Here is a 9,167-nt window from a genome sequence, read left to right as displayed (position 1 = left end):
TATCTCTCACTACACAGACTGTGTGAAGGGACAGTATCCCCCCCCTCCCTTTAATCCCGTTAACGGAGTAATTATCTTTGGGCAATATCGTGTCATTGCCTTGTTGTGAAGTCGCTTTGGCGTTGAGCTACGAGGGGCTCCAGCAAGAGAGATAAGGGTCCCTTAGGGGTGTCTCCTCAATCATAATCCACCCCCCCCCCATCTCCTGCTCTGTCCCTCACACACTCTCTCTCTCTCTCTCTCAATCTTTTTCTCTCTCACTCCCTCCCTCTCTCCTGCTCTCTATCTCCCTCTTCTCTCTCTCTCTCAAGCTCTTTCACTCTCTCTCTCTGTCTCTCTCTCTCTGTCTCTATCTCTCTCTGTCTCTCTCTCTCTCTATCTCTCTCTCTCTCTTTACCCCCCCCCCCCCCTCTCTCTCTCTCTCTCTCTCTCTCTCTCTCTCTCCCCTGCTTACTCGCTCTCACTGAGTGCTCCTCTCTCATCCATCAACACAAGCACCTCTCCACTCTGGTCAGACAACCATACAATTACTGGCTATTTAATATTTCAGAGCCCGGTAAGAAATCATCGCCCTGGTTTTGTTTTGTCTCCTCCCTGGTCCATTTTTCAACATTTTGACATTATCATTTTTTTTGTGGCATGTATCCAAGCCTATTTTTCAGGATGATCTTTTTGTCAAGACCATCAAACGTTGACGGTCGGCAGCGTACCTCTCTCTGAGTGTGTAAATATTTCACACAGCACCAGAGAGACGAGCGGGAGAACAGACGGAGAGGAGAAGAGAGAGGGAGAGAACGCCTCCCAACTCTACAGTTCAAGGTAAGAGACGGATCGGGTTCCAGACAGTGTTCCATTACGTCTTAATTGTCCGTGCGGTCACAAAGATTAACGATCGAGTCAAGTGCAATAGACCCATCAGGCACATTAAAGCTGTTAGTGTTTAGTGCCGACATGGACCCGCCGCGCTTTGCAAATGCAAATGCTGTGTTTAATGCATTTTGGATGATGTATTTCTTTCTGCTGGACCTGTTAGGATGAGCAAACGTGTTACATTGGACATACTATATGATGTGAAGACTGTCTATACACCCTCGCATCCATAATGAGAAAGACATTATAGCAAACTTAGTTCATGTAAGAGATGATTAATTTTCTCCAGCTAAATGCATTTGTGTCAAGATGTCCCTGGACTATTTGTTGCCTTAACCACCTCAACCCCAGCATCCATATTATGGGGGGGAACGTTTTCCAAAAATAGCAGATCTACACTCTCACAAGGCGGGTGTCGCGTAGATCGGCTATTTTGGGCACAGACATTTGGTGTAGATGGGGGGGAAAAAAGCAGTCCTAGTACAGATACAACTCGCGTCCGTTAAGACTAAGAATAGAGGGTTTAAGTGATTAGTCTGCCAGGTAATTGAATTGTTTGTTCTGTGTATAGCATTGCCAAATAGGTCAGTAGTGTGGAAGCATTTTGTCAGCACCAACTTGTCACACTGGACTCATTGCACAGAATGAGAGCAGAGATCTGGACTGACTGGGACAGCACACACACTTCACCTGCACTAGGCTGCTCTCACTTTAAGGGCTGGATTGGTTGCAATTGAATTTGATTCATGCAGATGTGGAATCCAAACTGATACTTGTACTCTTGAAGTTGTTGTGGGATTTTGTGGGATTTTATTATTTTTACATCTCGCTTCCAATGCATTTCATACGGCTTTAGAGGAAGCAGGTGGTTTATTAGACTGTAACTGAACCTATATAATGGATATTCTATGATACACTGAAGGCACTTCACTCTGGTTTAATGGGTGTTAATGTGTGATACGTACCGTGGTGGTGCATCTCTGGGCTGCAAAGCTGTCTCATAAATTGCAGTCATTAAGACCCTCGTTAAGTGGCCGTTAAATGATTATTTGGGCCTCCATTTCAAACACAGCAGATTTTTACGAGTCAGTCTGCAGTAACATTCATGCATCATGAAAGGACTACATCCTTCACATGCTCTGATTCATATAGTGATTATTGTTGCAGTTAACGCTGCACACAGTGCAATGTCAATGAAGGCAGATAAAAGAGAGCGCCCCCCCCCCCTCCCATCCCATCCAACCCCACCCCACCCCACCCCGTGCTAAAGAGGATTTTACAGTCGGCCCAGCCGGAAGAGATGCATCCCCTCCCGTCTTCTTCTTCTTCTGTTCTTCTGATTAGCTGCCTCTCTACAAAATGGCCTCGTTGTGTCTGTGCATTCGGTTTCGGACATTATGGAGTCTCATACTGTATCCATTGATTCCCATTCCCAAGGCTGTCTGAGTCCCAGTGCAATGAGAGGCAACAATGAGAGACAAGAGAGCCTTCAATGTAGAATTATTCTATCTTTTCTCTTTGTTTCTCCTCAGTGGCTGTGGTTGGGTTGGGTTTTTAGACACTCCTGTGGTTTCTCCTCTCCCAGCATCTTCCTCCTCCTCCTCCTCTTCTTGTATCTCTCCTGTTTCTTTCTAACCCCCCCCCCCCCCCCCCCCCATGTCACGTGAGCTCGGAATCACATTTGTTTGCCTTCAGTTATGCAATGCCATAAAGCGGCATGATAGCAAGCTGGCATGAGACATCAACGTCAACCAATGCCCCCCACCCCTACCCCCCTCCCCTCTGTGACAAGTGCTGAGCCACTGCATACCCCCGCCCCCCTCCCCCCAAAATACACACCCACATTTACGTTGCCCCATTAATGATTGACTAGTGACTGTATGTGTAATGCCACCTCTATCAAATATATGCTATGAGCTGCCTGTTTTTGTTCATTGCTGACTTTGTTGTAAATATGACCACTATAATAATATTCATACAGCAAAGACAATGTCGCGAGCAATCTTACATAATACATGACAATACATGAGGATAGATTGGCATTCCCTTGGCGTTTCCCTTTCAGTTGTGTAGGATTTTTTCACTAAGAAGTTCATAGATCATCATTATGTTTCATATAAATGGTAAATGGCGCATTTATATAGCGATTTTATCCAAAGCGCTTTACATAGATTGTGCATGACATTCACCCATTCACACACACATTCATACACCGAGGGCAGAGGAAACCATGCAAGGCGTGGTAGGGGTTCAGTGTCTTGCTGAAGGACACTTCGACACTAACTCTGGGGGAGCTCGGGATCGAACTGGGGACCTTGCGATTCCCATCCGGCCGCTCTGCCCCTGAGCCACTGGCGTCCATATAGTAAATACTGCCTGATGTACTGTAGCGTACATAATAAGCTATAGACTATAGCTATAGCGCACGCCTACTGTCCTCCATTAGACGTCACAAGGAAAGAAATCTATTTGACAGGAATTGTATCAAAAAAGAAAAAACAAACCAGTTGATTTATTCTAAACATAATGATTTAGAGTAGACTCTACTATAAACTTTGAACTGTCTCCATTTGTCACTATATAGATGGGCCTTTTTCACAGCAGCCATATTGACATAAACAGTTTTGGTTAATGATACTAGTCCAGGCCTGGAATTTCCTCATTTTAGGGGCACAAAGGCCGAATGCCAGATGCCAGGGCTGCCGCCATTAAATAATAATTTTAACTTATAGGAGTTAGGGAGGATTTTATGTTCAATACTTAGTATAACTATCAGTCAATGGAATAAATGAAAAAGCTGTTTATTTTACAATATATTTTATTTGTATTTACAAAGTACCAATATGTGTACAAACTCCATACACCCTCAGCCCTGGAGGGTCACTGGACACATTTGAAGTTGGGGATGAGGATGGGGATAAAGAGAATTTAAGAATTCTTAAATTCTTAAATAAAAAAAAAGAATGTGGTGTCTAAAAACAGTATTAACAGCAAAGAAGCAGAGGAAAAAACGGTGAAATCAACTGGGGTGGTGTGGGCGAGGCATCAAGGCCACTGTGGCCTTAGGGCATGTCATTTTCTTTAAGGGCTGAGGGGCCACGGCAGTGACCTTCATGGCCTCTGTGAAATTCCTGCCGTGCTCCGTTCCATCCGTGTGACACAGCGACAAAGATGCGGTGTATTTTTGTATCTTTGTATCTTTTAATCTGACCGTGTGAACGCACCCTGACTCTGTTTGACTTGGTAACACCTGTGAAGGGAGTAACATTACATCACTATTTGTCAATAATGACATGGCTGCTGTGAAAAAAAGGCAAGGAAACATATTCCTTAAGTGTTAAATACAGCCCAGATATGAAGAAATAGCATGACTTACAGTTGAGGGATACCGCTGGGACCACATGACTTTCAAACTTTCAAATGATGGCCTTGTAAGGATTAGCTGAAACTAGACCATACCCGGTCGGCGCAGCGCATCCGTGGGGGGATATGCGCACATGATCTGGCAACCCGGGAGGCAGTTCGTCCCATAGCTGGGCAGCCCCGTAACCATGGCGACAGTGTTTGACACAAAAACGCTAATAAGAAGCTGAGATTTGATGAAATTGAAAAACGGGCTTCACAGTTGCGTTCAGATGGTAATGGTCAATGGCTGTGTGCAAAATCAGAGCAATTGGTCCAGCCAGTGAGGAGAACCGGGTATCTTCACTCACGTACTCACCACCACTACAGAGGTTACTAGAATTATAGTAGGATAGTAGGATGGTATAATGGCTGAAATGGTCATTTACGGTTATCAAAGGTGCACAGCACACCGGTCCTTGCGAGGTGCCAGCCAACGGATTAAACACTAAATAATAAAAGAGTATAGTGTTATTCGCACACTTGTAGCTGCAGATGCAAGTTTATTGTGGACACAGAGACAGAAAAATAAATCTGTCTGTGTCCACAATAAACTTGCAGCTATACGAGTGTGCGGCTATAAACTCCTTTATTATGAAATGGTCATTTAACCACATGAACCCAGAACAGGGATGCTAGGTCGTCTCTATTCTGGGGTAAAGTCTATAGGGTGTAAAGGTCCTTACACACCGGGGCGATTTTTTTCATGCGAATAATATGTTTTTTTTTAAAACCTTATAAAGTCAATGCAAGCTTCCACACCAGTTAAGCGGAGCGAAAAAAGCGTCTTTTAATTATTCGGAACGAGTCCGAATTTTGCGTATATTCGCATATTCGCCGGTGTGTAAGGACCTTTAGGGTGTAGCGCCCAAGTCCTATACTTAGGTGCTACTGGTTGCCGAGGGAGTTCTGACGTGTGCTCAAGTAAATTGATGTCCAAAACGTCCGTGTAATTCATCAACAAATGATTTATTCTCTGTAGCTTGCAGTGCCATTCACTTAGCATACAATAAATAATACATTAATAAACAAACACACTGGATTACAGAGCACCAGCTCCTCTGAACACAGTCGAAAACTGTTTGCCTCTGCCACTGGCAACACCTGCGGCTGATTACAGCCCTGTTAAATACCTAGGCAACTTGGACAATCATGACAATCATGTATATGGCTCAAATGGCTCTTACATAGGGTTTTATAACAGTACAGTATACTATAATTTTGTTGTATTTAGCTGTGGCAGTGCTCGTATGTAGACCAGTCTAGTTTGATTGATTGATTGATTATTCCCACTTGGCTAACATTAAGCTTGCAGTGTGTGAACCAATGTATTCATAGCATGCATTTTAATTGGGGAAATGGAGTGCTGCTGTTGATTTGATTTGTGAGAGTCGGGGCTGCGCTGGAACCATTAAGGTGAACAGCTACTGTAATGGGCTTATAGAGAGACGGACCGTCTGGCACGTGAGCGAGTCGTTAACTCGTTCTGGTGCCAGGACTGCCCCAACTGTGAATGAGGAACGCAGTCTGGCCCGGGTTCGGGACAGATTGCTGAATCGAAACAAATGTAATTGCTTGAGTTGTACACGTTTATATGATTGTAACAGTTGGCCCGGTGGCCGTGTAGTGAATCAAAAGGATAGAGATTGTAGGAGTGATACTATATCTATACAGCACCTGTCACAAAGTGCTTAACAACAAAAAGATAAAAAGTCAATGAGAAACAGGAGGGTCCGAGCCTGGCGGGCGGTTCAACCAATTGGTGAACTATCCACATGCTCCTTGTGAGTTGCAGGGAGCCGGGTTTGAATCCTACTCCCGCCGTTGTCTCACATGTCTTGTCTCCCCTCTCTCTGTCCTCATTTAGATAAGCTACGAATACACAGACCAATAGACACACAGACCGACCCTATATATATATATATATATACGGCTAGCCTCCTGCAGAGCTACGCTGTAAAAATGCCCAAAAAGAAAGAAACGGACAGAAGACGTTCTGAAAATAACAAATAAAGGAGATATTATAAAAATGCTTTTCAATATAAGGTATGTTTTCAGAAGTGACTTAAACCATTGAAACCGTGAAAGCATCCGTGTCATTTTAGATTTTAAACGTTGGCTATTCAAAAATAGCAGATGTACAAGCTCTCAGCGCGTCACTTCGTGCCGCGCTGCGAGCTTGTACATCTGCTATTTTTGAACATCTTTGAAGAATCTTGAGAGGGTGAGAACTACTGATTTAGAAGGCATTTGTAGAATAGGTCTTAATGGGTTAATGGGTTAAAAGATGATGGCTCATGTCACTCAGGCAGGTCATTGCAGAAGTGAGGGGTCACTATGGCAAAAAGCCCTGTCACCTTTAGTCCATATAGCCTGGACTGTGGAACAGTCAAGAGGACCCGGTCTGCATGCTGAACACTGGCTCCCAGGATGGCAAGAAGTCAGAAATGTAGCCAACTAGACCTCAAAGTCCCCCAGTAAATGTTGGCAGTAAAATATGAAAAGTCATTTCTAAACGGGACAGGAAGGGACAGTGAATGGATGATTCTAGCTTCTTTAAGTCATTGCCTGCCATAGCCGAATTAATTCGGCAAATTCTGTTTAAAAAATAAATAAATAAATAAATAAATAAATATATATATATATATATATTTTTTCACACAGAACCAGAGATAATGCGATCCGAAGATTTTCTGCTCCATTCACTTCCTGGTTAACTTATTACTTAAAAATGCTGTATCTCTGTACTTTTTTACTATGTATTTTTGGTCGAGACATGCTATTTTCAAAGGTGGACAACAAATGTCAACGAGGTTGCGATGACCTCGTTGAAATTTGTGAAACCACACAGTGAAACCCTCAGTGATTAGCATTTAGCAACCATCAGGGGATCGATCATACTGGAGATAAATATTCTGTGACTACTTGAAAAATTAAGAAAATCTCAAAATCTCTGGCAGTGGGTGAATGTTTTAATGTATACACTCTGGCAGTTAAAGAGTTAAAAAATCTATGCTGCAGAATGTAGCACTTTGAGGCGTTGTACAGCTGTTCGAGGTACAGTACAGTAGTCCAGTCCAGATGATATACAAAAGCATGAATAATTCTCTGTGTATCACTGCAATTCATGACTGATGTAGTTCTGCCATCCAATAAGCCTGTAGAATACATAATGCCGTTATTGAGCAAAATAACAGCTGCACTCAACAGCCATAAATCCCATAGATGGTCAGACAGACGCAGCATCCATGTGAACGCATTGAGCCCCGCCCCCGTCAGAGAGTCAAACGTGCCATTGTGTCCCCCTCGTCATCGGCACCATTGAGCTCCAGCGGCGTTCCTCTTCCCGTTCATCTTTTCTTTAAGCTGTCATCAAACCCCTTCTGTATAGCAGAAAAGCGCTGATATTCTCTTAATCTACATAACAACCCCCCACCCTGGACACTCTGTCATTCATTTGGATTCCTGTGTGTGTGTGTGTTTGGCTTAAACGGATTTGCCCCTTGTTTTTTTAATTATAAACAAACACATACACACCCTCCTTCCCCCCGTCTTTTGGCTTTGGGAGCTTTTGAGAAAGCTCCAGGGCTATAATGCTCAATGTAGGTTCCATCGCATTCGCATGGTCGTGTGACTCGTGTCACTTGCCTGAAAAAATCGATCTACAAGCTCATTGCACGTCACGATATGAAACGTTGTTGTGTGCTTGTAGATCGGCTGTTTTATCCTATTTTTGGAGACTGAATACACAATCTCCCCTGAGTCTGTCTGTCCCGCTGTGAAGCTTCCTTCTGAAGTCCCATTATATAATCCAGTTTCCTCCTATAGGATAAGTTCAATAGGAGATTAATGATGTTTTTTTTGTACAGCAGCAGTGTTCTGGGTCTTTGTATGGTGATATACAATACATACTGTACAAGGGTTGTCAAGACAAGTCCTGTTTCTCATAATTCACCGGGGGAGGAGGGGCTACAGGTAAAGGTGACTTCATTTGTCTTCTGGAAATGATTGTCTTTCTTTACTAACACAGGCTGTACTGCAGTGGTGTAAAGTAACTAAGTACATTTACTTAAGTACTGTATTTAAGTACACTTTTTTTTTCTTTACTTTATTGGAACATTCTAATTTTCAGTACTTTTACTTCTACTCCACTACATCTCAGAGGCAAATATTGTACTTTTACTCCACTACAATTATTTGGAAACTTAAGTTACTAGTTACTGTTCAGATAATACATTATGATATTATAAAACATATATTGACCACTTCAGCCCTATTTTATACCTAGGCTATTTGAAAATAGCCGATCTACAAGCTCACAACGCGTCGCGACGCCTTGTGAGCTTGTAGATCTGCTATTTTCAAACATTAAAGTACTTTTTCTTTTGGTACATTAAGAATATTTTGAGGCCAATACTTTTGTACTTTTACTCAAGTAACATTTTGAACACAGACCTTTTTACTTGTAACAGAGCATTTCTACATTGCAGTATTGATACTTTTACGTAAGTAGAAAGAAAATGTGAGTACTATTTCCACCACTGCTGTACTGAAAGTGCAGGGGCACAGCATAAAATTACACTTGTGTCGTCCGCGTGCCCTCGTCATATTTGTTCCCAGCGCATCATGTCCGCAGGGACATCCGCCTGCAACCCAGATTTTGTGGCTGCATGTTCTTTATGCGTATATACGCATAGAACACTGGCTGCACATGTGCTGGAACAGAAAAGCACATGCTCCGGTTTGAGGGAAGGTTGAGAGAGGAGATACATTGTTATGTGCTGTATTATATCATGTGACAATAAAGGACTTTAACCCATTAAGACCGGGAACGCATCTGTGTGCCATTTTTAGATTTCTTTGGGCTATTCAATTTTTTTAATCGTGAACGTTTG

At 42.9% G+C, this 9,167-nt stretch overlaps 1 protein-coding gene across 3 annotated transcripts in view; it reads left to right on the top strand.

Moving 5' to 3' along the window:
• Positions 1 to 738: 738 nt before the first annotated feature.
• ttyh1 (tweety family member 1) overlaps positions 739 to 9,167 on the top strand; it is a 46,517-nt gene continuing 38,088 nt past the window's right edge. For all 3 annotated transcript variants that reach the window (XM_084049068.1, XM_084049067.1, XM_084049066.1), the window contains exon 1: positions 739 to 819. The gene's annotated coding sequence lies outside the window, so the exon portion shown is untranslated. The remainder of the gene's footprint in view (positions 820 to 9,167) is intronic.

Source organism: Gymnoscopelus microlampas, assembly GCF_963454915.1.
Source record: "Gymnoscopelus microlampas genome assembly, chromosome: 3".
Lineage (NCBI taxonomy): Eukaryota > Metazoa > Chordata > Actinopteri > Myctophiformes > Myctophidae > Gymnoscopelus > Gymnoscopelus microlampas.
This window is presented reverse-complemented; position numbering and strand designations above follow the sequence as displayed.